This window comes from Acipenser ruthenus, chromosome 6 (genome assembly GCF_902713425.1).
Source record: "Acipenser ruthenus chromosome 6, fAciRut3.2 maternal haplotype, whole genome shotgun sequence".
NCBI lineage: Eukaryota > Metazoa > Chordata > Actinopteri > Acipenseriformes > Acipenseridae > Acipenser > Acipenser ruthenus.
Genome location: NC_081194.1, coordinates 52,083,412 through 52,109,004, shown reverse-complemented (window position 1 = coordinate 52,109,004; position 25,593 = coordinate 52,083,412). Strand labels below are relative to the sequence as shown.

The following is a 25,593-nucleotide window of genomic DNA, read 5'->3' as shown; positions in this document are numbered from 1 at the left end:
CCGCAAAGGGTTAAACTATGGGTTACAGTCCTGAAATTATATACATAGTATTAAACACACACAAGATACGCACACGATCACAAGTCCACAGTGAGTGCTAACGTGCAAGTGGTGAAAATAAAATTTATCCGCATACAATGGTGAAGTGTTATCCGGGTTTGTGCTGGCCTTGAGCGACAGCTCCGGATCGTGTTAGCCGTCTAATAATTAACAAACAGTACAATTAGTTCTCTCTTAACCATAACAAAAGGAACAGATCACCTAGCCATGTCCCCTTTTGTACTGTCAGTCACGCACCCTTGGTTAGCGAGTGCAACCGTTTCTCCTCCAAGCCACGGTTGCCACATCGCTTCCCTTCTGGGGCGATGACGGTGTACCGTAGTTCCTCCCCCTTCCTAGATGGCTGTCTTCCACCTAACCCTTGGAATGAATTGTCCAACCATCCAGTTTGGGGGGGGGGGGGGGGAGTAATACTTGCTTCCCAGCTTTGAAAACCCTGTCATCTTTTGTAAGTCACAAAGCACTTCTCTCCTATTTCCATTTCTGAGGATCTTCCTCCACGCAGCCCTTCCTCCTGTCCTATGAACCTCCTTAAATCTGTCAAGATCAGAATTCAAGGCTGCATAGAAGGCAGCAAGGGGCATGGCCCTGCTTTGTCCCGATTGCTCTAGAGTTTTTACCCAATGGCCAGAATCTATTTTATACTTAGTTAGTTGCTACAGTGTACTGTACAGTTTCACTATAGAGTTCTCAAGTAAAGTCTACAAGCTTATTTTTTAAATAAACAGGCTAATTGCATTACAAATGTTGTGTGGCTGTGTGGTCCAGTGATAAAAGAAAAGGGATTGTAACTAGCAGGTCCTTGATTCAAATCCCAGCTCACTCATTGTGTGACCCTGAGGAAGTCACTTAATCTCCTTGTGCACCATCATTCAGGTGAGACATTGTTATAAGTGACTCTGCAGCTGATGCATAGTTCACACACCCTAGTCTCTGTAAGTCGCCTTGGATAAAGACGTCTGCTAAATAAACAAATACTAATAATAATAATGACCATTCAATATGTAACTACATAGTAATTATTAGAGTGTAATAGTTGCCTGTTTGTTGTACTGAAATTATATTATAAATGAACACAGTTCAAAAGTATTGAAAGAAACTGGATTATAATGTAATAAATATAATTAGTCTTACTGATAATACTTTAGTTTAAGGATCTGGTATATACAAGTAATAAACAAATATACAAGTTATTAATGTTTATTTAAGGTTGCTATAAACAATATCATAATAACCGGTTATAGGAAACATGTAACTAAAGCATTATTAGAAATGTATTCGTAGCGTTGTTACATTTGTATTGTTATACCTTATCATCAATTGCCAACACATTAGATAAATATATTTTGTTTTACACCTGATAATATTGTATGAAAATTAAAACCAGTCTGGGTTTGTTTTTTGGTATCATTCTATACGGGCACATCCTGCTTGTAAATACAAATAATTAAGATATAATTTAGTTATTACCCTTGACCTTAAAAAGGAGAAGATTTAGCAAGGTCTTTAGAAAATGTGCAGTACTGCTTGTAAGACAATTTATATCCATAGCAAAGATATAATTTTATAGCACTAATCTTCATTGAAGCCCTCAAGAAATTCTGTTTCAATAAATAGCCTGGATTATCAGGGCTTCGTATTTCAATATTTCCAGAACTTAAGTATTTAAGCCAGATACATTCTTTATGATGGCAGTGAATTACTTAAATGCTTTTCAACAAAATAGCAGTGGAAGTAAATATTTAAATGTATTATTTAATTGTATATAAATAATAACATTATTTATAACATTTTTTGTTTTCTTTCAAGATCAATAACAACATTATAACCTCATAAAACTGATTCTGCCCATGTCTGTCTCCTCAAGACATCCTCCTGAGCAAAATTATATGTGGAACATTTAGATGCTAGGAACTGTTGGTAAGCACATGTCAATGTAATGTAAAGCACTTACATTTAAAACTTTTTACAGTCAGCACTCGGATATCTGTTACCCAGATACATGTCAGTCACATTTTGCCGCCCTTGTATTAAGAATAAAATCAATCCCCATTATATATATATGTTACAAATTAATGCACTTACCCGTCACATGCAATTTCTGACTCCGTCACCAGTTTTCTGATACAATGTTTGTCTCTTCAATGTTACAATTTATTTAAATATCCATCACAGCCCACATTTTTTTCCCTCTCGCTTGCCAAATCAGTCTGTTTTTATTGTGCAGTTACACAGCGCTTTCTCCAGTTTCACCTGACGAAAATGCTACCAAAACAAAGCGAACGAGACAAGCTACAGTAATGTAACAGTTAATCATTAAACAGTTTTAGATACGGTTATGTATTTTTTTTTTAATCTGTGATCTTCAATTGTTTTTGTGCATTTTCATTTGTAAATTAACTGTGACATTAGGGCCTTATCAAGCACTATATTCTGAAAATTTTGAATACTGGCTTTAGATACTGTTTTAATTCTGTGGAAACTGTGTTTTCTTTTTATTTATCTTTGCTAAATTGCATTACCTTTTATGTTGTACGCAGTTCTGTGCATGGGTAACATTTTGATTTAATTTTGCTGTTGGGTTGTTAATGGGAATTTTACATAATGCTACAATACATACCAGATTTAAAAGTACGTACTGTATTACAGCCCATGTGTCATCTCTTTTGGCAAGTGATATTTTCAGACTCATATCGTACTGAATTAAAATACTTCTGTTGAAAATATAGTACTGTACCAACAAAAACAATACAGTATATCTAAAAGGAAGCCTACTTATTTTAAAACACAGTCCTTTCATCTATTTATTTTTGATATTGTATCTTTTTTGTGTTCCATGAAAAACGGACAAGGGTTGGAATGGGCCAAAATGAAATAATCAGATATGCGTCACACGCGGGTAACTGAAGTCAAAATGTTATAGGGTTGGATATGTGAGTGCAGACTGTAATAGAAAATTACTGTTGTCATAGAAGTATATACAATATCCGCTACAAAGTATAAAAATAAACAATTTAAATGATAATACACAAGAATGTAGCAAGCCAATGGATTACAACACAAACTATCATGTCGGGACTCGTGACAATGGTAATTAATATTTAATAACATGTTCTTTAGAATTCGAGATGCCCACCCAGATCACTGGACAATGAGAGAGGAGGGACCATAAAAGGTAAAAATCGAATGTTTATTTTTTTTATTTAACACTGAACAACACAGCAGAAATCTATTTAAAAGCCACAAGGGGGCCAGGGCACTATGTAACTAATAGAAAATACCATTAGAAACTAACTAATGTTTGATTCTTTAAAAAGCCGCTATTATTCCTAAAACTACCGTAATTGTTTGCGTATAAGTCGAGAAACTTAAACCCAAAAGAGCAATCCTGAAGTTGGAGGGGGGGGGGGGGGGGGGGGCTGACTAATACACGAGCAAACATATGAACCGATCTATAATTTATAGTAAAAGCCTATATTTACTGATTGCGATGACCGGTAGCAGCATGAACCTATGGAGGGGCATAATAATAATAATAATAATAATAATAATAATAATAATAATAATAATAATAATAATAATAATAATGTTACCTTTTCTATTGCGTGACCCTGCAGCCGAATCTCGCCCTCATAATGGGGGCTCGACTTACATGAGGTCGACTTTTACTCGAGCAAATATGGTATTAATACAAATCTCAATTTTACACTATTTATTCCTAAAACCTTGAATTATAATTATTTATTCTTATTACATTTGTCCTAGTATTTCTTTTTTTAACATACAAATTATAATAATTTTACCTGCTAAATAAATACTTATCCCGGTCTAACTACATGAACCGCAAACGATATACATAATCAGACAGAACATAATGCATAAGACATGAATCCAAGCCTCTGTAGCATCGTTAATCTTAAATTAATCCCATATCGGGCTCCCGAGCGGCACATCCAGTAAAAGTACTTGCGTAGAGTGCAGGATGCGCCCTATAGTCTGGACGTCTCGAGTTCGAGTCCAGGCTATTCCTTTGCCGACCGAGGACGGGAGCTCCCAGGGGGCGGCGCTCAATTGGCCGAGCGTCGCCCAGGGGGAGGGAGGGTTAGGTCGGCTAGGGTGTCCTCGGCTCACCGCGCACCAGCGACCCCTGTAGTCGGGCCGGGCGCCTGCGGGCTTGCCTGTAAGCTGCCCGAGAGCTGCGTTGTCCTCCGACGCTGTAGCTCTTGGGTGGCTGCATGGTGAGTCCGCAGTGTGAAAAAAAGTGGTCGGCTGACAGCACACGCTTCGGAGGACAGTGTGTGTTCGTCTTCGCCCTCCTGAGTCAGCGCAGGGGTGGTAGCGGTGAGCATAATAAAACAATTTTCCATTCCAAATTGGGAGAAAATAATAAAAAATAATTGGCAACGACTAAATTTAAAAAAAAAGGGGAAAAAAAAAATTAATCCCATATCAAGTAAGGAGGTTAATTGGGAAAATGACCACAGTCTGAGCCTTGTATCCCGTGCTGCAATTTGTAATAGTATTTTATATGTGCACTGGCAGTCCACGCTTAGTTGGGGGTGCAAGGGTCCTGTGCAAAAGAAAGTAGAAAACAATAGCAGAAAACAATCAGAATTGCCACAAAACCTGCTCCCAAAGATTGTAATCCTTCTTGTGATATCTTTGCTGTTTCCTCAGATATCTTCTATGTTCTAATTACTTCCACCGCACTCAGGATATATTCAGTAGATTTTATAAGCAATGCTTTCATTTACCGCAGCAGTGATACTTTTCTGATTCTGTGAAACATCAACAATCCTAGTCCTTCTTTTACTAAAGTTTGCCAAAAGTTTAGTATTCATTGTCTAACAGTGACAAAAAAATTGTACTTCCCTTGTTTCTCAAGCGATTCTTTATCCACTTCTGAACGGTTCCCGTGTTCAGTGTCCGTGATGTTTACTCCTGCAAACCCCTTACTGAAGTCCGAAAACCATGGCCGGCTTCCTGCGCGCCCTTCTTCTCGTTCCTGCCCAACTTGACTCCTCTCTGTATTTTTGGTTCCGGTTTTATAGCAGTCATTCAATTGATGCAGAATGGCATGCACATGTGGTAATTAAAGTCTGGATCCTGAGAAAGGTATGTGACTGATTGTGCTCAATTATTAATTTGTGGAACAAACAAAAAGATAAACAATATGCACACATATTCAAACAGCACATTAATCAAAATAAATCGCACAGCAAAATTCAAACGATATCTTAAATAATAATAACAATTTGCGCAAAGGAACTGTGGGAGGGTGGTGGGTGATTCACTGACACACAAGAAACAGCAGGTGTACTTGAAGCACCGCACAGGTGCCCAGTTTTATTGTGCTGGGTGTACTTTTTATTTTCAGCCCGCAGAGGGCGCTGTGCACCATGGTCTGCGTACCAACTATGGTAACACAGAACCACGGACATACCAATACGGTACGGTTCGATTGCTCAAACAATAATTCCAAAACCAAAGGTGAAAGAAAACAGGAAAATAAAACACAGTAACAAAACTACAAAAGAAAAGGTGCTGCACCTCGGCAGCGTTACCCCAGAAAGGCCCGGGTCTCCATCCTACTCTGGCCGTCTCCTCAGCCTACCCTTACACTACACAAGGGGTCTGCCCACGGGTTCCCCACTACCGCTAAGTTCTCCGTTCTTTGTCTTTTTCGGTACTTTTTGGTCCCGGTTCTCTCTCGGTCCCGGCTCCCGTACTTCCCAGTATGTATTTCGGTTTATTCTTTAAAAGGGCAGCCCTGAGGAAACAGCAGAGTATTATTTTTATAGGGCAAACAATCCCATTGAAGCCCGCCTACCAGCCACTCAGAGAGGGTGAAGCGCACACACCCTCCTCCCCACCTCTCCGTGTCACCGCCGTGACTGACAGGCCGACACCACGGGACTGCCTCCCCCTCCCTGCAGCATCGTGCCTGCGTCAGACGGCCAGTCCAGATCTCTCCCTGTTACAGGAACACATACCTGCACACGATAATTATAAATGATATACCACCCCACACTCTAAATTAGTCACTTGACAGTAATATTAATGTTAATAAATGGGTCACCCCTGGAGGGAAACCATAGCTGCATTTATAAAGAGTTCAAGAGCAGCAACATTTCCATCACTGTATGCAGTATATCCACCAGAAACAGACCTCTTTGTCTCTCAAAAAGTCAGTGTAAACATGCCACTGAAAACGAGCATCATTTGATGTTCCATATACTAATCAAAATGAGCACAATAACAAGCTATAAGCACAACTACTCTTTTTAAAATACCTGATCTTATTTAATTTGATCAAAAACATCATTCAGATGGGGCACAGTTATATGCAAAATGTAGTGACAGCACATACGTATTCATTGTGTCTTGATCATAATACAGTACATTGACACATCAGGCAAATGAAAACGGATAGCGGTGTAAACGCCTAATTAATAACTATACATCTAACATGTTATCACGTTTTGTACTTTGATGAAATCTAATTCAATCAAAAAAGTTGAATCTTAGCTAATAAAGCAATTAGTTTGAAAGGTAAATAAAGAAAAAAAGAAGCCATATGATCTATGTCTTCAGATTTTTCTTGAGCAGATCATTAGCTGTAGATTGGATCATTTTAAGCCAAAAAAAGGGGCGCAAATTCCTTGAACAGTGCATGCTTTTTTGTTTACTTTTTAATGAATTATGCTGGTATATTTCAAATATTTAAATATTTCAGAATAAATATATTTTTATTGGAACAATATTACCCACAATTGTGTATTAATGTCATGAAGAATGCAAGCAATGTTTGCAAATAATATTCTTAAATTGAATCATTGTTGCATGAATATATGCAAAATATTCATTTCTAGTACTGTGAGGGTTGAGTGCTTTTAAATTGGAGAAATCACTCATGACTTCACCTTTTCATGCAAGATAAAGTTGTGTGCGGTAACATTACAATGCCATGAAAGAAAAGAATGGAAAACAACACTGCATTTCTGTTACTTTAATCACTCTGCTGTTTGTGTGCTTGTCGTCTGCCCAAGATCTCTTTTCTGTTTGCTGTTATTCTAATCCTCATACTGGCTTTATCGTTTTACTGTGATTTTGCTCAAACTAAAAACATCCCAAAGAAGAGGTAGGGTTTAATAACTGGTGATGGAACCCCCCAGAACCAAAACTGTCCCAAAATGTGTTAGAGGATATCTTCACTCACTTGCTTTTGGGTTTAAGAAATAACATATTAATTGTATACTATGCTGTTCTGGAGGTATATTTGACCATTCTTCAATGACTAGCGCTATTAATTCCCTTGGGGAAGTGGAGGGGCTGGAAATATATTGTTCTCCAGAATGGCCCACAGTAAAGTTGTGATAGTAATTTATGCAGTCTTGTGCCAACTGTCTGAGCAGCTGTTCTTGCCCATCCTAACTGAAACTGACTAGTAACAGGGAGATGCAACTTTTATAGATTGCAAAATACGTGTGAATAAGTCATGTGGGGGATAGTCATTTACACAAAAGCATGTGCTACATATTGTATTTATTTTTTTTGTCCAACCTTTATATACAGCCAGCTTGCAAACATGTAGAATACGTTTGCTGTCCTTTTAATACAATGCTTCATTTATCATGGAAAACCCCTCTATGAACAATGGAATTTGCACTTCAAGAAACACTTCTTTATTGGAAAGGAGGTGCCAAGTTTATATATGGCTGAAGAAAACTAATATCCAAAGCAAATATTTTTTATTCATGTACCTAGATTAACAATGTACAGTTTTTGCATAATAGGTAGTAGAATCAAATTCCTAAGATATGAATTTAAATATAATATCCAAAATATTTTATGTTAATATAATAAAAATGTAAAGTTGAAATTATCAGCTTATTTTTATGTAAAGGTATTCAGAAGAGTACTGTACTACAGCATCACATGATGACAATGCTGTGTTCAGACTGGGTGTTGCTAAGTTACGGGGAAATGGAATGGACCATTGCCAATGATGAATTAACTGATGAGTGTGGATGACAGTAATCTTTGTCACTGGATGCAGTAGCTGTCTAAGCCCTGTCATTTTATGCATCTTATGTAAAACAGATGTACCCAGATGCTAAAAAAAAATAAATCAGTTGTACTGTGAAACTGTCACAGGGATTTTCCTTTTAATTCTGCTTTAAAAAAATAGGTGGATACTAAATAATGCAAGTGTAGAAATGTATTTTAATGTTACCAAAACCACTTACTTTTCAGAACGTATTATAGAAATTAGGAAAATGTATGCGATAATAACATGCTGCAAAACAATTTGTAAGAAATGCTAAATAAGTCACTTAACACTTGGTTATCAAATTTGACAGTAACCATTCCAGTATAGGTTTTTGTTCAAAAATATGTACATGTCTAACTAAATTATATTAATTTGTAGACAAAATTATCAATGTACTGTAACTTCCTAAAGCTGTATTGTTTATCTATCCTGTTAATTTGTACACAGCTTTCAGCCCCCTTTGAATCAGTTTGCTCTGTTAGTTAATTAACCAAATAGACATGCCCCTGCCAATACTTGGGGGTTATAATATACAATTCCAAGTTCTGTGATAGCTCAGTAATCAAAAAAAGAAAGTTAAAAAAGGGGGTTTCATTTTCCCAATGGTGTTTTATTTTACTACAGATATAGAGAGCTTATTGTTAAATACAGCATAACATCCTTCTTAAAAATGTTAAACTTTTTTCTTAAAACCCATATATGAACGCCTCTAATGTTATCTGTGAGCCCCATCTTTCATGAGCACTCACTCATGAGTTCATAGTAGAGTGGCCAGTAAAACTCAATGTAAAACAATCTGGAACATTTTACAATGACCCTAAAGCTAAAGTAGACATTTTAGAAATAGATGGAGACAAAGGATTGTTTGCAGTGTGCTCTAGTTACCAATATCCTTATATCCCTAAATGTACATGTGTTTAATAAACACATACATGTGTTGCTTCCTTCTGTATCAGTGCCCATATTGAATTCTCTAAGTGTTCAAAATGTGTGTTTTTTTTTAAAATTTCTGTGAATTACCTTGTTTCACATAATGGCAGTGTTTAGCTGTTCGCCATAACAAATGTTTTCCAACATCCCAAGAGCTTGGAAACATGAGCTGTTTTCATATTCCTACAACAGAATAAAAGGGCTGTGAATAATTGTTATCGATTAGAGCCTGTTAAAAGGGACACACTCCTTGCTTATGCATTTGCAACCAGTTTTGTGGAGCTAGCCTTCGGTTAAAACTCGATGCCTGGCTACGTGCAAGTAGTTGTGCAACTATATGAGTGGAGCAGACACGGATTCAAGCAATCAATTTACCTGTACTTATTTCTATAAGGATTTTACGGTAATCCATTTCTTTGATAAATGATTTATACCAGTCACAGATTTGTCAGCTGTTTTCTTTATATAAGAAGACATATCTAGAATGTTTGGTCAATTGAAATTTTGCATGTGTAACCAGAAACTAGTCGTGAAAAACACTGATAAAAAAAAAAGATAATATAAATATAGATTTCCAACATTGGCTATCAGTTCTTTATTATTTTTCTAACATTCATCCAGTAAATATAAAATGTACTGTATTAAATACTTACACACATATTCTAGACATACACTGCTTTTAATACAAGTGTGTGTAAAACTGAAAAAGCAATTGGAGATAACATTGTAGCATTAGAAAAAAAAAGGCAATGGAAAAAATCATCCCAGCATGTACATCAGATAGATATTCCTGTTTTCTATTATCTTCTGTTTGTATGAAGCGGCTAACAGTTAATCTTTTTATATTAAAAAGAAAAAAAAAAATCAGCATGATTCCTCAGAGCCCCTGAGCCCGCAGCACCGGATTCTTGATTTACATTCATTGTAAAGATTTATGAGTTACTTTCCAAGAAAAAGTTGAAGCTGCAAGATTTTTGGTGGAATTATTCAAAACTGATTATTTTTGGAAGTGATTATGCATGCACACCTGATCAGGGTGTCACCTGTGCCATCTCGTCCAGCATGATAAAACACGGCAATTCTCTACATTTCACCTTGCTTGCACAAAGGAAATTCTCACAAGCATAGATAAGGCTCTACTTGTGTCAGTTATTAAAAACTGTAAGAAAAAAAATGGCACTGGAAAACTTTGCAGTTAGCTGTATTGTGAGGTGAACTGGGCCAAGTAACGAAATACAGAGCTGTAGACTATTTGCTTTGCTTTGAAACACACAGTTGTACATTTGTGATTCTCACATGGGGTGTTGTTTGCTTACACTCCTGTTTCTCAACTTCTACCATCATGTGCTGGTCTGTTTAAAATTGTGTCAGTCCAGGTCAAATACCAGGGTTAATTAATTCACTTTGAATTCCTTTCTCATCCCAGTGCTGTGGAAATCTCTTCTCAGTCATATCTTAGATTACAGTTTTTTCATCCTTTTAAATGTTTGTGCAATCTTAATTTGTTTTCTCAATTTGTTGCATTTGCTGTTACACCATGTGCAATCTCTCCCAATATCTTTAACCATGCAAAGCTAATTTGTATTTTAATGTGAACATTAATTGTTTTTAAACACTTTACAAGAGCCAAAAGGAACAGGTTGGCAGCATAGGTGCATTTTTACCTAAATTTATAACAAAGACAAACTTTTGTATTTATTGAGGAATGTGAAGCTTTACCCAGGGAATGGAAAACATTACCAAGGCTTCAGGTAAAAGGAGAGTGCAGCTTACTTACCTAATGGCAAAATTGCTCTACCACAGAAAATGTTTAGAAAGTTACTAGTTATTAATCATACAAAATAATTACATTTTATTGATAGCCACCATGTGTTTATGTAAATAACAACTTGTGTCTTTATGTTTTGTGTGTGATTATTGTTTTTTCTTGTGTAATTATATAAATATGAGGTACATTGCAATGAAAGGATCTTTAAAATCCTCTTTACCGCAGGAAGCAAAGAGAAAATATTAGAATGTTCTGTCAGGCTCAGTGAGTTAATGGTTATGATTAATCTAAATATGAAAAATATGAGACCATTACACTTGCCTATCCTTGTTCTGTACATAGATGTGCCCCACAGGCACCGATGGTTTGTGCTAGGGAGATTGAATACAGTTTAAGGTACACATAACATGTTTGCTAGATAACTATTTGTTTGGGAGGTCACACACTACGTCACTGGATAACAGTGGGGTCATTGTGAATTAAGGCAGTCAGATGTGAATGTTGTAGTCATAGCGTCGGTAAATATATACAACTCTTGAGTAATACCTTTTTCATCTGTTATATCAGCAAAAACTCTCTATTTTAAAGTGCTCTGGTTTGGTGTTACCGTATCTGTTAAATTCTGCCTAACAAACCAGTCGCTTCAGCATGTGTCAACCTCAGTGTAACTGCATCCTCTTTTGGTAGCTAAAAAAAAGAAATGGTCTACAAAACACCATTGAAAGGATATGGGAACAGACACCATATATCTGTATTATAAGCCTGATTGTGTAATAACATATTATTTAAAATGTATAAAAAATGTCTCACTCAGCATGATGAGGTAGGTTGCCCTGCAATGTCACCTTTTCTGTTAGTTTTCTCTAACATGGCTCCATTGGGACATTCTAATTATTACATTACCCTCTGTTTCCCAAACTTCAACCAGGGAATTGAAATAGTTAAAAAAAAAAAAAAAAAAAATGCATTTTTGTTTTTTTAGAATAAGGCCTTATTCCTGCTTATGCGTCAACCATGGTTACTTATAGTGGGGAGCTAGCTGTTGCCCACCAGACCCTGCAAGTTGTATGGTATGCTAAAATAGGCCATTATGTGCAATGTTTATTGATTTCTCTCATAGTGTTAACAAAAAAACAGTGTATAAAACAGAACACTGTACATAGACAATATTTTTTGGCAAAATTAAAATGTATTAAAAAAAAAAAAATCAGAAGGCAAACAAATTGTGAATGAAGTTACAAGCTCATATAAAGTTGCCTTATAAATACAAATTTTTGGGCTGACAGCAGCATAACTGAGAGCATGGTCAACACAGTTAAACTGGTATTTCTGTCCACAAGAATGAAGGATAATTAACATAGAATTGTTTGCTGAACATCTTAAACATTGTACTCATATTGATCAGATACCACTGAATCTACACATGATTTAGTAAGAGCTCAAACAGACTGTGGCACTATCTTTCAGTCTTATGCACCTGTGGTGGGGACTCAGGGGGAAAGCCCACACTTACTATAACTGCAGACTCAATTACAGTATATTTTTTACAATTTCAGTATATAAGCAGTCCACGGTACTACAGTGTTACTTTAAAGATTAACTCCCTTATACTTATTTCCAAATAAAATTAGCAAGTACCATAATTTTAGCAATATAACACGAACACTTTTACCGATCTCAAAAGCTTTGCACCACACTATACACAGGATATGTCCAAGGTGCACAATATGCTATAGTAGTTTATGTACAACATAACTTCACAACCTAAGTGAATAGTAACCTGTTTTTATTGCAGCTAAGACCAAATATTTTATATTTGGATTGTCTGACATTATAATACATCTACAGTTCATGCTGAATTGATACATGTATAATTGAGTATATATTAACACAGTTTACATTTTCTTTACTTTAGTTCTCTGCTTTTGGGATGCATGTTATATTTCTAAAAACATGATAAGTGGAAGTAGTAAGTAACAAAAGCCTCCACTTTAAAACAAGTCCATGTGTACTGTAGTAGAAGTAAAACAATAAAAATCATAATAAAAAAAACAGAACCAGAAAAGAAAGCAAAGAAAATAACAATACAAATTAAAAAGACATTTCAAATGAAGCCACTCACAGCCTGACAGCTTCATCGATACAGGCCGACACCATGGCAAAAGGGCTCTATTAATTCTCCCAGCTAAACAGAATGTGTCCAGCCATGGCTGACTCCTAGGTGGGTCAGAGGCAGAAATCTTTTTGCAACTATCATGCCAGACCTTAAACACTCTTGCCACTAACTGTTCTGTATGTGATAAGACACTCCATTTGATTAATAAATAGGCACAGTAGAGCAATCATTTCAAGAAAAAAATGTGCCTCCCTCAACACCGGCTTAGGAGGGTATTCCAATGAATAATTACAAGTTCAAGGTAAATCTAAGTGTTTGTGGCAGGGCGATTGCCCTGCACAGGTGGGAATTAGTGTTGGTATAATTTGTATGTGGAAATGGGTTTATTGTATGTCTTTTTGGAGTTGATTTGTGTGATTAAATTATTGTTTACAGACGGGCGCTCGTTTGAGACTTTGCTGTCTGCTGAGTTTGGTTGAGAGGAGGGGCAGTGGATGATTGGCTGTGCCGGTCCTCAATCAGCAGGTGGGCAGGTATCGACCGAGTGTCCGTCAATTTAAAAACATCCGGTGGAGATCGCTCGGGGCGACTGCAACGCCATGCTCCAGAGGGGAGCTGCGTATATTCGAGAGGAGAGAGTCCGCTCTGCAAGAACGACAGCTACGCAACCCTGAAACTGCAAGCGGTGCAGTATGAAGCAGCAGGAGTCGTCATATGAATACCGGCTCATAAGTAGGTTAGTTTAGGGTAGGTGTGTCAAACTCCAGTCCTCAAGGGCCGCAGGGCCTTCTGGTTTTCATTCCAACGTAAGCTCTCAATTAACAATTGATCAAATTATTTGTTCAATTGGATATATTTCATATTTAAGGTATTTTACAGTTGATGATTTAAAAGATGCACTTGATTCAAGGTACATGACCGTTGAAACATTTTGAGACCTGGAGAGTAGTGTTACATTTGTCCAATTAATCAAATCATTAGACCAATTAAGTAATTGAGAACTCGGGTGGAACAAAAACCAGAAGACACTGCGGCCCTCCAGGAACTGAGTTTGACACCCCTGGTTTAGGGGATAGTGATCCCAGGAATTAATGTACAGTGAGGGTTACGTAGTGTAGCCCGTTCCTGGAGCGGGACGTTTTATAAGTAGCTTTTGTACTGTGTTTTGTTTTGGCTTTTGAACAGCTTGCTGTATGTGTCCTCTGTGCGTTACCATTGGTGGTAACCTCATATGACCCCTTTATTTTATTTTGTTTTGTATTAATAAATCCTGCGCGCATGTGCTGGCGTTTCAACTCCACCTCCCATGTCTCTCTGAATTGCCTAAGCAGCAGTTACCCACACACGTGACACGAGCACCCTATCACAGTGTTTTTTAGAGAAAATAATGAGAAGAATCGTTTTCTATAAGCGATAGTGCCCTCTTGATAAAGGCTCTACCATGAGGTAGTTCACCCTGACTTTCATTAGCGCCCTCGCCTTAGGTTCGGGAGGCATAACTCCAGATGCGTTCAACTACCACACAGTAGAGCCTTCATCGACGGACACTATTGCTTCATCAATACCCATTCACTCCCTAGCCTTTCTGAGACTTCCTACATACTTTATGTTCCCATTGTCAATTGTGCCAATTGTATGTTTGTTTTCTAATGTAGACTAAGCTCCTCTCCTTTGTGACTTTAACTGGCTGCAATAGTTGACCCCATACAGTAACATGAACTGGATTCAAACCCAGAAGGTGAAAGTCTGGAGCATTTAACAACTGTGCCACCAAGCCTCTCATATTGTAAATCCTCTGGAATGATAGCACAGGTGACTGTACTCTCCAGTAGTTGTCAGTTTGACTGTGGGCCAGGTGCAGTGTGGGCTTGTCCCCACACCTCACTGATCCAGGGCCATATTAATCATTCAGGGTTGTCAGTTAAACTAAATCAACAAATCCACCACTGGCAAGGATCTTTAAACATTTACTCAGGAAAAAATCATATCAGCCTGCAACAAAGCCGTCTCACTAGCAGTTGCATTTCAGAAACAGGAACATGCCAGCTTGGATATAATTTTGCTATAATTGGTGGCAGTTTAAGGTATAAACTGTATATAGAGAGCTGTGAGAGTTTAATAGAGTGGCAGTAAGGAGGGCAGAATGTGATAAAGTGTTAGACCTTGTGTGCAGTGGTTAAATTGAATGCCTGCCTTGAAAGTAACTGTCAGGCAACTTTAAATGGCTGAAGTTTTGAGCTGCAACTTATAAATAATAAATAATGAGAGAAAACTTTGTAGATGCAGTGAGCGGCCCCAGCACAATGGAAAATACATTGTCCTTCAAGTTAACAAAAGATCCTTCCTTCACCATCTCGTGACAATGGCCCTGAAAATGAACATCCTCTGAATAAAAGCCTAACCACATTTTCACTTTCATTAACCACAGCAGGGTATTGCACAATTTGCCTGGCTTCTGCTTAGACCACTGTGCACCATATAACTAGCAGCCGTTTGATGCCTTTTATGGCAGGTGATATATGGAGTGGGAGTTTCAGGAGTCATAAACAGAAGCCACAGTGTATCACAATGTGGTTTAGGGATATAATGACAGGCCTATAAAAAAAGACGACAATACTGCGTTAGGGATGATGTATTAAATCAATAGACCGTGCAAAGAACACAAAATCAAAAACGGAATGTTGTTTTTTTTTGCAGCTAACAGCTATTCTTTTAAAAACGAAAAAACTAAAATAACTTTGTTGATTAAAAACATATGCACATTTTCCACATATGAAACCAGAATTATCAGCCACGTTATTTTATGTTTTGGGAAGAGCTGGAGGGACCTGTGCCTTCCCACTTGTAATAATGTCAATGTGTCTAAACTCCCCCACATACCCAAGACCAGACTACCACCCACCCTCCCCCAAACTGACGCAGTAGCCACTTCTTATCTACTTCAGGCCTTAGTGAGTACAAACAGGACTAAATAGCATTTGAGTTTATGCTTACAAGTAAATTGACCCAAAATACATCTTGTTAGCTTCTGTTCAAGTTGGACATTTGAGTTGTGAGTGAATGACAGACGTTCCCTCCACTTCTGAAATCCTTCCATGCATAAAAGCATATTTATATTTATTCTATTTGTAATTCCCTTATTTTTAAAATCCAGTTGATAGAGATTTTGGCACAAGCAAAGGGGTGTCCTCATAGACCGAACTAACTAACAATACATAATGAATTGCCTTGAGCAATGGTGGCATTTGTCCCGCGGTGGCCCTATTCTTACCAGTAATACTACCCTACAATACAGTGACTTTCAAACAGGGCAACAGCGACACTTTTAAATGTATTGCCTTTTACTACAGCAATTGCAAAAAAAGCACACTCACAGAGACAGTACTGAGGTTAGGATACCAGTCCAGTAAATTTCCCTTATAAATGTAGTTGAGCATCGTAATAAGTGAGGACGATACTTTGGCTGGAAACGCATTTATTTGTATTTGTTTCCAGGTTCATATAAAAACGTTGCCCTACGCATGTGAGACACCTATACATTTATTCCCCTCAAGTTTGCAGCACTGGCGGCACGTGCAAGCAAACTTTGTTTGTAGTGTGTTGAAATTAGTTCATTTTTAAATGTCTTACCATTTAGCTTAAATCGTGAGTTACATGATTACTGACATGAACTTGCGGACGGCTTTAAACCCCTATAGCACGTTGTGTTTTTTCTGTTTATGGCTTGTGACATACAGATAAAAATAACGGTATAATGGCTAATAAGTCATTCATTCTGGTGCAGACTTGAGGTGAATACATGTTTTTATATAGTAACTGAACCACGACAACAGGGGCCCCTCGGGGGCCCCATGCTCCCTGTTTATATATTATCCAATTGTAACACAGCAGGGAGGGGGTTATTATCCTCCCTGCATAAAACATGTGCAAATGCACATTGGTTTGATGTAATTGTTTTGTATTATTGTTTAATTATATTTGTTAATTGTTTTATTATTTAATTATCCCCTGCACCTGGTGATCATTGTAAATCAGAGCCAGGTGCAGGGTATTTAAAGAGAGCAGCCAGTCTGTTCTAGGCTGCTGTGTGGTGTGTATAGGAGCCCGCTTGTTTGTGTGCACAAGCGTAGAAAAAGAAGAAAAGGTAGTGTAAACCTGTGTGGTTTTGGTTTGTTTCAATGTTTTGTGTCACAGGTAACCAGCTTAGCTGTCCTGTTTTTTTAGGTAGGTTCAGTGTTGTGTTTAATTAGTGCTCAAGAAAGAGCTAAGTGTTTGTTTTGTTTATTTTGGTTTTTGTGACTATTAAAAAAAATAGCGCAACAGCGCTTTTAAAAATCAAGTTTTGTGTGTGGCTGGGTCATTTAATGTGCTGAAAAAGAACCCGAAGGACTAATACTTCACTATATATATATATATATATATATATATATATATATATTGTAACACCGGGGGGGGGGGGGGGGTTAAAATCCTCCCTGCAGAAAACCTGTACGCCTGCAAGTTTTGTTAATTGTTAAATTGTGGTGTTTAATTGTTTTAGTTAACTATGACCTGCACCTGGCTGTTATTGTAAATTAGAGCCAGGTGCAGGATATAAAAGAGAAGCAGTCTATCTGCTGGAGGCTGCTGTGTGAAGAGTTTTGTTACAGGGAAACAGCTTAGCTGTCCTGTTTAGTTTAGGTTCCTGGTTTATGTTTAGTTAGTGCTCAAATAGAGCTAGGTGTTTATTTTGTGTTTTATTTGTTTGCTTATTAAAAATAGCGCATCAGCACGTTAAATCAATTTTCTGTGTCCTGGATCTGTTCTTCAAGGGGCAACGAACCGCGGAGTGGTGAGGTTCTTTTACAATATATATATATATATATATAATGGCTGGGATGCAGTGCCTTTAGTCAACATAAACAATTAAAACAGGGAAGCAGAAGCAAGGAAATCATATGTGTTAACATGGAAGTGCAAATTAGTTCCACCACGACTTTAAAAGGAAGAAAACATACTGCAACTTACATCACTACTGTAAATCCCTAAATCTGTAAAAACATATATTTCAGGATTGGTAGGGCAAAATCAATTCCTAATGGCATTCGTGATATGCAGACTCCTTTGTTTAACTGAATTTGATAAGACTTCATGGCTTATCAATGATATTTCTGTCACGTAAAGTTGCCCTGTGATATAGTACTTGCATTTTAATATACAGTACATAACTGGTACCCCATACATAAAGAAGTTTACTTTTAATTAAGAAGATAACAGTTTCTTTGTCATGCAATACATTATCACATTTGCTGATCTGACGAGATGAGGTGTTGAGCTGTGTTGGTGCAGAACCAACCAAGACCAGCCACACACACACCACTGGGTTCTTTAAGGTAGCCCCCACCCTTAATGTTGAATTTTGCCACCTTTCTTGAAAATGAGATGTATGTCTCAAGGGTTCTATCCTAGTTAAATAAGTACATTTGAAATTTGATAACCCACTTTAGAATACTGTTTTCTGTGGGGACTTTGGATTAAGTAAGAACTAGGGGTGTGCAGAAACCCATACTCATATTCAGATAATGAAAAGTCAGTTTACGGCCTTCGTACACATAAGCTTCCAATTGGCTTTTAAAACACTCAATGTGGAAGTTAACTGTCATTGATTCAAACTCGGTTGTAAACACAAGCGAAAGATTGCTTTTTTTGTTTTGAAATAAAAACATTATTGAATGGATTTCTTGAATACCTGCTGGTAAATACTTTTTAAAGGCAATTCCGAGTACTAGTTTTCTGCATAGCCCTAGAAGAACAAGAGAGCAAGACAGCTTGGGTATAAAGAGCTGAAGGTCCTGCTAATTCACTCTTATTCACTGTTATACGTTAGAACTTCAACAGCCAAATGCTATATTGGTCATTCCCTAGGCAGCAGCTATTCTACTGTGTGACCTCTAAAGGGGATGCATGCATGGCTGCACTATTTTTTAAGTTTTCTTAAACTTGAAATTCTGATACAAAACTGTGGTGTTACATTTCCAGATATTGGTGACTCATTTATCCAGGTATAGTTTTGGACTGTCTGTTTGGCGTTCTTCTATATTAGGTTGTCCCTGACACACAGCAACCTCATCATTCCACATAATAATAGCCCTCATATACAGGCCTGAGTCAAAGTCGCAAGTCAATAAATCCATTCCTACCTCCCTTTCACACAAAGTGTTGAATAGCACTCAGAGCACAGAGTCACAAAGTCCTGCAGTCTATCACATCAAGGTTGTCTGGTGTCTAAAGTAAAAACTCTTTTTGAAACCAAACTGAAAGCACTTTGAGACAAAAACAATGCTGTCATCAAGTTAATACGCTTGACAGACAGTCTATCCAGGACAATTGGTAAGTTGTGATACCTACACCTACATGGAGTGTATATTCTAGATTAAATAATAAAACAGGATTAAATTATTATTCTTAAATTAAAATATATTTGATTTGTGAGAGGCTAAGAAGAAAAAAACATAAGAACATAATAAAAGTGTGAGAACAAGAAAAGGCCATTCGGCCCATCAAAGCTAGTCCCTTGTTTAAAGATTTTACCTCTGCCTGGTTGATAAAATGGCTTTACCATGTACTGAATGAAACTTATTATGCAAACTTTTAGACAATCATTTTAACTCTAATTTAAAGTCAGTGTCTAAGCCTAATTTTAGGATGTTTATTTTACTGTATTTTATCTCTTCCAGTTTTGTTTGCAATCAAAATCATGCCATAAATTATTAGACCATGTTGCTATAAAATTAGTCAAGTTTCTTAAAGTCTGTTGCATACGTTGTGTGCCAAGCTTAATGTGTCCAACATCGTTATGTTATACTATCTTTTAAAACACACACAAGCGCTCCGAAATGCCAAGTATGGTAAGAAATGCACATATCCTAATAGGTGTCGATTACCATGTTTGATTAATAGATATTCACCTATAACATTTAAAATCAATGTTATCGATAGACAATCTAACAGAGCTAATTATTTTACATGAAGACACACACAAGTCATGCATTTTTAATGGGGTTATCTCAACATAAGGTGAGTGATTAAACTACTTCAAGTCCCTACCATTTAATTTCTGAGTCAAGAACTTAGTATTCCAGGAGTGTCATGAATCTGTTTTTCTATATCGCCAAACCGGCCACAAGTCAAATTTGCATTAGCAAATGGGAAAATACTGTACAGTTATTTGTTAATCTGATCTTTGTTTATACAACATACTTGTAATCCAGTTTTAATTAAATATTCACTAAATAGCCATGGCCAATAGTTTGACTTTCAGTTTACTTATGCAGTCAGAAAACACTATAATTATGTTTCCTACTATACAACCACATTTGAACGCTGTGTAAGCCCCATCCACCCAGTTCAGTTCAGTCTGAAAATATATATTTTTAATGAATTATGAGGAAATTTGACAGAAAGTTTTGTTCCATCTTGCTGTTGCTTTTTATCTATGGCAGCCTCATGCACACAGACAGACTCGCATGACGGCGACCCACACTGAATCTATTGTTAATGAAAATAACTCAATTTCTACACATTTCATATTTGTATAATATTCTTTAAAATTGTATATACCATCATGTCCGATAACACACAGAGATACCATATAAGCAATTACTTTTGCAGTGCATGCTTAAATTGTGCAGGAATGTGGTAGGCTATATAGTCACTTATTATACAGCCAGCATGGAGCTTCCATTCGTTTTATCATTTTATATAGCTATGAGAGCGAGAGAGAGAGTATTCAAATGAGTGACCACATACTGCGTTATTATTTTACATTAAATTATATATCCTATATTGCGTGGCATACTGAAATCCATATCATCTTGAATATAACTGTGTTTATTGATGATTAACTTCTTAGAAATGCATTCATAAAAACGTTAGATTGTGGAGAGCAACTTGTTAAGTGGTTAATAAACAGGTGAAAAAAGGCATACAGGCACAGTAATTTACTCATCTAACATGCAACTGTTTCACAATAAAGTTCTTAACAATCCAACACAACTCAGGATTGCAGTATTTTACTGAAAGTGAAAGAGCAATTCAATACAATCACTAGGGATGTTATCAAATCTCCCTCAGCTACAGCTAATTATTGCGTGTCTATATCCATTGTGTGAGTCCTGTAAAATGTATAGCTGCTTTGACTATTGTGATTTAACAGCACTCTGGTATTTCACATACAGTTCTGGGAGTATAAAGAATGTCATAGGAAAAATGATGTTTAATCTCCTCCTAGTGTTTCAAGGCAAACATTGTTCCCTGTAAGCTAGTGAAAAACTAAAACATACAGGAGGGTTTTGGCAAAATAAATGTTATTAAACATTAATACAGTGTGAAATTATAAAAATACTAAAGGCATGCTGCAAAAACACTTCTGGTGCCAACAGGAATTACAATTACAGTTATGTGAAGGATAATTACTTCAAAAAGGTAATATAATAGACATTAATCATTCACTATAAACAGACATTTTTAAGTGTTTTTCATACACAGCTAAAATTAGACATCAAAACGAAAGCGTATGCATTAATATACATTTCATATAAGCAATTATGAAACACATCACTGATAATTTATGAGGAATTTCGAGACAAGAATTCAGAGCTCATAAGAAGATGCAGCGCATCTGCATATTAATGAAGCTCTATGAATCAGCTTGATTGGTGTAACAATTAAAACACAAGCAATGGGATACTGGCCGTTTTATTGACTTGTACCATATGGGTGGGAAAAAAAGTCTTAAAATTGTGAACAGAAAGCTCATTGAGCCACGCTGTCTACAAATAACCAATTTCCTCATTGGTGACCTTTGACTCTTCTCTTAAAAGGGCATCAAAAGTAGCTAAACGGTTTCAAATTAGCTTTGTCATGTGTTCTGAATCACCAGTTGCTTGATTATAAAACAGTAATTAAACTACTGAATTCCAATGAAGAACAAATTATAAACTCCTAATGTAGTCCTATGAACAATACTATTTCAACCCAAACTCGAAAAGAATTACCACCCATTTAATGTTGTCATATTTGGTTTGTTTCTCTCAGTGCCATTACTTGTTCTTAAAAATAACCTCAAGGTTAATTACAGACCGGAGATGTTTCAGGTCCAGACAGAGGTGTTTAAAAAAAAAAAGAAAAGATCAAGGATAGTCCAGATTATCTGTATCTGCTTATTTGTCCTTCATGGGGGAAATATTTAAACCGTTGTGAAAAGCTACCCTGTCTGTGTTGTTCTTAAGGTCCTGGCTGCAGATGTTCAGAAGGGCTTCTTCCGGTCATGGTCAACTCAAGAGGTCATTTCAAATCCATGTAATGGGGGGGGGGGGGCTTTTCCTGTCAAGCTCTAATGAAACTTTCCTGCTGCTTTAATTATCTGTGCTTGTACTCTGCATGCCTGACTGACTGCGGCTATGCTGTCCACTCACTCTTGAATGAACCAGACCTTTTATTGACCAGTTGAATTACTTACCTGTTATATATTTTGGCTCTATAGTACCGGTAGTTTAAAAAAAAAACTAAAATAACAACCTTTGAGAGCTTTTGTGATCTTGAATTCTAAAGGTATAGGACAGGTTGGACTGAAAAAGGTCTGTTGCCTCCTTGTTTGGTTGGTTTTAGACCAATAATTGTGTTTCTCTAATACAAAGCACGTAATAAATGAAATACTCTTTATGTACTGAAGAATTGATTGGACTGAGACAGCCTACACTGCATGCAAACCAAGTTGCACAGAATCATAAAGTTTAAGATACAGATGTGTGAAAGTTTATAAGGTCAAACCACAACTGAAAACTCTGGTCTAAACCTACAACTTGACTGTGAATGACCAATAAATGTGTATTCTGATGAAATTGGAGGAGGATTATTTATAACACAATTTATTTAAAGAGCCTTCACTCACAGTAATTAAGCATAGGTCAAATCTTCATTTGTTTGTGCACATGTCTGTATCACGTTAATTTATGATAGTTCAGGGGAAATGAATTGATTTCAATTGCCACACACTTTAAGGACACCACCGGTGACAGAGACATAATGATTCTCGGTGATAAATCGCTAGAGTGCCCTGGACTGGATGGCCAGACAATTAATTCCCAGGGTTAGGCGGAAGTCGGCCAGCTAGAAAGAGGGCGGAGCTACGGTACACTAAATCATCGACCCGGAAGGGAAACAATGTGGCAGCCGTGGATTGGAGGAGCGGTTGCAATCGTTAACCAAGGGGTCATGATTGATGGTATAAAAGGGGACGAAGCGAAGTGATCTGTCCCTTTGCTATGGTTAACGCTAACCAGAAGGAGTCCCGTGTTGTGAAATCGTGAGTGTTTTGTTTGTTTTTGTCATGTCTAATTGTACTGTTATTTAGATGGCTATCACGATCCGGAGCTGTTGGTACAGGCCAGCACAAAACCCGGATAACACTGCACTTTGTTTCACGATAAATTATGTTTGCACCACGAGCACCACAGTATTCACTTTGGACTGGTGACCATGTTTGTATATTGCGGATGTATTAAAGACTGTGTTTATTGTGTTGAAACTGAGCAGTACATAGCCTTGTGTACTACCATTCATTATTATTTAACATTTGTCAATAGACTTTGGATTAAAAATAAAACACCCTTGCACCTGGATTATCATTGTCTGTCTGTTATTGATCACCGCATCACTCCTGCACCTGCACACTGCTAATCACTTTGCCACACACTATATAAATTCATTTAAAAAATAAATAAATGTGAAAGTTTGATGTTACTGCATGCTTTTATTTTAAAACTAGGGCAACTAATCAAGTGACAGACACAAGATTGTTTTGAAAGACAAACAAAATAAAGGCAATATTTGACCATATGAATGTTTTAGGAAATGTGTGCAAAAATATGTAAAAGAAGTGCTTGCAAGCTAATAGTTGTAATAAACAATTGCCCTCAGTTATATGGTAAATATAATAATGGCACTGGCAGCTGCTGTTTTTCAGGGCAGAGAAGGAACAGATAACCTGAGGGTCAAATTTACTGGCCTCAAATTACATTTCTCAACTTGACAGAAGCAGAAGTTTGGAATTATTGTTTCAGTTTTGATTTATACAGGGTGATAAATTAGCCAGAAGCCACGTGTTGCCAACACATGTTAAAGTAACTCCTGCATCATGTTTTTTATGCCAAAAGGACATTTCTGACAACTACTGGAAAGTAGGCAGAAGACAATCCATACAGTAGGCTGTTAATCTCAAAGCTTTCTTTACTCCAGTCGCTAATGTATTTATTTATTTATTTATTTATTTCAAAAGGGAAAATCCATATTAATGTTAAAAAAAAAGATTTGCAAATGCAATAGAGAATTTAAGCTCAACTACAGAGTTGTTTGGTTCTAGTGTTATACATGTAACAGGTATTTTCTCTCCTTTAAAAAACATTTTATTTTCAGAATATAATAGGCTCCAGAACACTTCTGATAAAATGGCAAGCATCTCTCTTTCTATCTATAAACGATCAGGAATTCTTATTCCACTCTGCTGGATACTGCACACTGACTTACTGCGCATTTGTATTGCTGCACATACAGCATCCACTGAAGAACATTGAAGCGCATGTATAGTATATGTATATATATATATATATATATATATATATATATATATATATATATATATATATATATATATATATAACATAGTGAACTGAAATTAAATGACAAGAAAACAAATTCAGACTGATTCTATTATTTGACTGATTGATATAAGTGAAGTAATTCCCCAAATTCAGCTGTTTAATTTAGGTTTAAACAGACTATTTTCAGGGGCTGATGTAAGGATACGTGCAAAGTGATTTGTGGCTGCAAAACACCCATATATAGGCCAAAATCGGCGTTTTGCATGCTCAGACCGTGTTTAGCAGCCGTAAAGTGGGACTTTAGCAGCTACTAAAAATGCAGCGTATGTAAAGAATGGTTTTCACCTGCTGTTCTGTACCCGCTATCAAATTAACACTTTGCCATGATATTGAAATGTATCAAATGAAGAAAAGAGCAAGTAATTGGGTGAGCAATTAAGAGCAGTATAAAACCACACACCTTCAGAGACCTGTCATTGGCCTCAGGATGGCTGCTGTGGTACACTTCCTGATGCAGTGACGCTTGGCTCTTGTTGAGGACAGGCAGGAAAACCTTTGGAGGGGAAGGGCAAGACAGAGAAAACCCTTCATATTCAAACCTAGCATCACTTTGTTTGGGATGCCGGAATATGCAGTGGTAAGGCATTATCGCCTATTCAGTTCAGTCCAGACTGCTGAGGAACGCCAGCATCACGTCCTGGTCCTTCCTCTGTTGAAGGGAGAGGCAGCTCCTGCTCCTCTCCCCCTGGTGGCTCTCAGGACGACAATGGTTCCACCCCCTCTGGCTCTCGGGACAGCAATGGTTCCACCCAGTCGTCTCCCTCTGGTGGTGGAGGCGGGAACAGAGGCCCGTCTCCCTCTGGTGGCAGAGGCGGGAACAGCAGGTAGTCTCCCTCTAGCGGTGGAGATGGGAGCGGCAGGTAATCTCCCTCTATCTCTGGAGACAGGTGCGGCTCTCCCTTGGTCACTCGAGACTGATGCGGCCCTCCCTCGGTCACTAGAGACTGGTGCGGCTCTCCCTCGGTCA

At 37.3% G+C, this 25,593-nt stretch overlaps 1 long non-coding RNA gene across 2 annotated transcripts; it reads left to right on the top strand.

The window, feature by feature from the left end:
* The first annotated feature begins 2,269 nt into the window (after positions 1-2,269).
* On the top strand, positions 2,270-23,588 carry LOC131737382 (uncharacterized). 2 transcript variants are annotated; one of them, XR_009328998.1, is made up of 3 exons: positions 2,270-2,357; positions 3,181-3,235; positions 23,321-23,588. It is a non-coding gene; the product is annotated as an uncharacterized LOC131737382 (long non-coding RNA). The 2 variants fall into 2 exon arrangements; XR_009328999.1 differs by lacking the exon at positions 23,321-23,588 and adding an exon at positions 4,946-5,194.
* Positions 23,589-25,593: the final 2,005 nt, after the last annotated feature.